The following is a 4,114-nucleotide window of genomic DNA, read 5'->3' as shown; positions in this document are numbered from 1 at the left end:
GCAGCTCCGCCCGCACTCTTTACTATTTTCAGAGGACGGTACTCTCTCCGCAGCCCCGCCTCGAACTCTTTCCTATCATTCTACTTTTTCTGGGTCGGTAAGCTTTCTTTGCAGCTCCGGTCGCCCTTTCTTTACTTCCTTACAAGGTCGGTAAGCTCTCTTGCAGCTCCGGTCGCCTTTAGCTTTCCTTGTTTCAACAACCCGACATTCCTTTCCTTGTCTACCTCCTGCCTCTCTCCACCACCTGTGTCTGGTCAGGCGAAGACTTCCCGTCCCCGTCCCGGCAAGCTCACCCGAGTCCGCCGTCGCTGGGCCGCCCTCCGCGACCCCCTGCAAGCCGGTCTTCCAGAAGACCGCAGGTCGTCCTCCACCCCCAAGGCAATAGTACGTTCTGTCGTACTAGTGCCGGTGTCGGAAAGTCCTCGTTTCGCTCACCTGAGCCTTCCCATCCGAGGATTTCCCTCGACCGCCTCCAGCTCCAGTAGCAGCCGTCGTGGCTAGTAGCCTCTGCCCAGGGGGGTACGACTGGCTTTCCACTCACAACCAGCAGGCTAGGACACGTGGTTAGTGGCCTCTACCCCGGAGGGTACGAACGGCCCTCCACCCGCAACCATTGGCCAAGGATAGTGGTTAGTGGCCTCTACCCAGGAGGGTACGAACGGCCCTCCACGCGGTATCGTGAGACACGTCGTCTCACATACCGAACACCTATCAACCCACAACCTCATTTTTAGATCAAGTCGGGTTCAGCCACCACCCACGTAACCCGGCTTGTATCAGTAGATAATTTAAATATTTTTTTAGAAATTCATCCTTTTCGGTTAAAAAGTGGCCTTTTCGAATAAAATATAGTTTTTTTTTCGTAGAAACTTATTTTTAATAAAGAAATTCATATATTTTCATCTTGAAAAGTCAATTTCAATCATTTTTGGGCGAAAATTCAACTTTTTTTGTTGAAATTTTACTTTTTTTATTTAAAATAAAAATTCGTCTGTTTTAAAAAGAATTTCATATTTTTTTGGGTAAAAATGCATCTATTTGGTAAGTTAGTTTTTATTTATATTTTATGAGTCATTGGCCGATTGGAAAATCGGAAATTTCTTGATAATTTAATTCAGTGATTGAGACTTGGAGTTTTAGAGTTCTCAGCTGGTTATTTTACTTTGAGAACTGTAACGAGAATGAGAATATTGCCGAGAAATAAATTCTCTGAGAATTTAAGAAGAATCTCAGAATTTATTTTAGTTAATAGAAAAATTGGATTTTTTTGGTTAACTTTTCGGTTGAAAATTAAACTCTTTTATTGAAAGTTTCTCTTTTTTTTTTATTTTAAAGTTTATCTGCTTTAGCAGAAATTATAAATAGTTTTTTGAGAAAAAAGCCACTGTTTGGTTAGAAATTAAACTATTATACTATATTCTTGAAAACTTAACTATTACGACTATTTTAAAAATAATTTTTTCGTTAAATAAAAATACATCTGAAATTTCGTCTATTTGGATAAAAATGCAAGTATTTGGTAGAAAATTCAACAATTTTGTTAAAAATTCATCCTATTTGGTTAAAAAAAATCGTCTTTTTAAATAGAAAAATTCAATTTTTTCATAGTCTTTTCTTTTTTAAATTCATATTTTGATCTTGAAAAGTCAACTGGAATCATTTTTGGTTGAAAATTTAACTATTATTATTTATTTTGCGTTTATAAATAAAAATTCTTCAGTTTTAGTACAAATTGCATTAGAAAGTTGAACTATTTTATTGAAAATTAATATATTTTTTTTAAAATTCAACTACACTTGGTTTAAAATTTAACCGTTTAGTGGAGAAGCTTTTTTTGGTTAAAAATTAATTAATTGATTAATTTTTTGTTGAACAGTCATATTTTGTGTTTAAAAATTGAATTTTTGCAAAGAAAATTTGTTTTCTGGTTTGAAGGTTCAATAATTTAGATAATATTATATTTAGGTTTTAAGTGAAAAATCTTTATTTGTTGGAAATTCAAATTTTTTTGGTTTTAAAATTCTTTTCTTTCATTGTATAAATTTCATTCTTCTTTGATTAAAATATAAACTATGACACTTTTTCGTTGGCAATTAGTCTTTTTAGATTTTTTTAATTTACATTGTTAAAAATTCATATAATTTGGTAGAAAATTCATATTATTTGTGGAAAATTGATTTTTTTTGGTTGTTAAAAATGAGTTTTTTTCTTGTTTAGAATTAATTTTTTAAACTAAAAATGTAACTGTTTGATTTTTTGTCGAAAACTTATCTTTTGCGATAGAAATTTAATCTTCTTGGTTGAAAATTTTTACTATTTCGTTAAAAATTTACTTTAATTTTATTGTATTATGTTGGAAAACCGTATTTTTTTTATAGAAGACTACCTTTATGAGTTAAAACTTCATCATTTTGGTTAAAAATTAATTAATTTGGTTAAAAGTTTATCTATTTTGTTGAAAATTAGTTTCTTTTTTTGTTTGAAAAGGTATTTTACTGACTGAAAATTAATTTTTTTAGTCGAAAATTCATGAATTTGGTTGAAAATTACATTTTTTAGTTGAAGATTCATCATTTTAGCTGAAAATTGAACTTTTTTGATATAAATTTAATAGTTTTTGTTAAGCATTCGTTTTTTTAATAGCAAAAAACTATATAGCAGAAAATTCGTTTTTTTTTCTTGGTAAAAAATTCATCCTTTGGGTTGAAAAATATCCACTATTTGGTTCGAAATTAATCATTGTGCTTAAAAATTAATTTCTTCTATAGAAAATTCGTTTCTTTTTAGTCGAAAATTAGTTTTTTTCTTTTTCAGAATTATAATTTTTTAACTTAAAATGTATCTGTTCGATTTTTTCCTGAAAATTTACATTAATTTTATTGAAAATTACGTTTTTACTGAAAATTTATCTATTCTATTTTAGTAGAAAATTTATCTGTGCAGGTAAAAAGTTCAACTATTTGTTGAAAATCCGTCCTTTTTTTTGTTAAGTGTACTCATTAGTTGAAACTTCATCTTGTTGGTTAAAAATTTAACTATTTTGTTAAAAGTCCGTTTTTTCTTTAAATTGAAAATGAGATTTTTAACCGAAAATTCAATTTGTTGTTTGAAAATTGATGTATTTTGTCGAAAATTCGACTGCTTGATATAATATTCAACTATTCCAGTTAAAGATTCATCATTCTAGTTGAAAATTGTTTTTTTTTGTTTGTAAAAAATACAACAATTTTTGTGAAAAATATTTTTTCTTTGCAAGTTAATTTTTCTGCTTTAAAAATAATTATTTTCGTTTAAATATTCAAGTATATCAGTTAAATATTTATCTTTTAGGTTGGAAATAAAATTACTTGGTCGAAAATTAAACTCTTTTGTTAAAAAGTATTATTTTTTGGTAGACGATTTATCATTTTAATCACAAATTAATTTCTTTGGTTCAAATATGAGCTATTTTATTAAAAACTTCATTTTCTTTGGATGAAAATGATTTTGTTGGTCAAAAATTTAACTATTTTGTTAAAAAATTGTTTCTGTTTTGGTTGAAAATTATTTCTTTTTTTTTTTAAATCTAAATATGTAACTATTATTCCAGTTGAATATTCCAAATTTTTGATAAAAATTCGTCTCTTTAGTTAAACATTCATTTTTTGACTAAAAATTTCATTGCTTAATTTCTGGCTGAAAAATGATCTTTCTTTAGTTGAAAATTCATATTTTTTTGTAGAATTTAACGTTCTTGGTTAAATATTAAATATTTAAAGAAATATTTAACTTCAATATTTACAATTTTAGTTAAAAATTCACCACTTCATTTGAAAATGAAACTATTTTGTTTAATGTTAGGTTTTTTGTGTGAAAGTAATTTTTTAAGTGAAAATTTAAATTATTCCAATTGAATATTCCATAGTTTTAGTTAAAAATTCAACTGTTGGGTTGAAAATTACTTTTTTTTATTACTTAGAATTTAATTATTTAAGGTTTGCTTAACAATTCGTATTTTTTAGTAAAAACTAATTTTTTGTTTTGTTCATAATTCAACTATTTCAGTTGAATATTTAATTTCAAATGCATCGCTTAGGTCGAAATTTCTTGCACATAATATGTTAAAGAATCGTTT

General features: G+C 28.1%; 1 protein-coding gene across 1 annotated transcript in view; it reads right to left on the bottom strand.

Moving 5' to 3' along the window:
• Positions 1–4,114, bottom strand: part of LOC117167028 (structural maintenance of chromosomes protein 5) — a 56,643-nt gene that overhangs the window by 22,511 nt on the left and 30,018 nt on the right. The window lies entirely within an intron of this gene.

The sequence above is a fragment of the Belonocnema kinseyi genome, chromosome 2 (assembly GCF_010883055.1).
Source record: "Belonocnema kinseyi isolate 2016_QV_RU_SX_M_011 chromosome 2, B_treatae_v1, whole genome shotgun sequence".
Classification (NCBI taxonomy): Eukaryota; Metazoa; Arthropoda; class Insecta; order Hymenoptera; family Cynipidae; genus Belonocnema; species Belonocnema kinseyi.
This window is presented reverse-complemented; position numbering and strand designations above follow the sequence as displayed.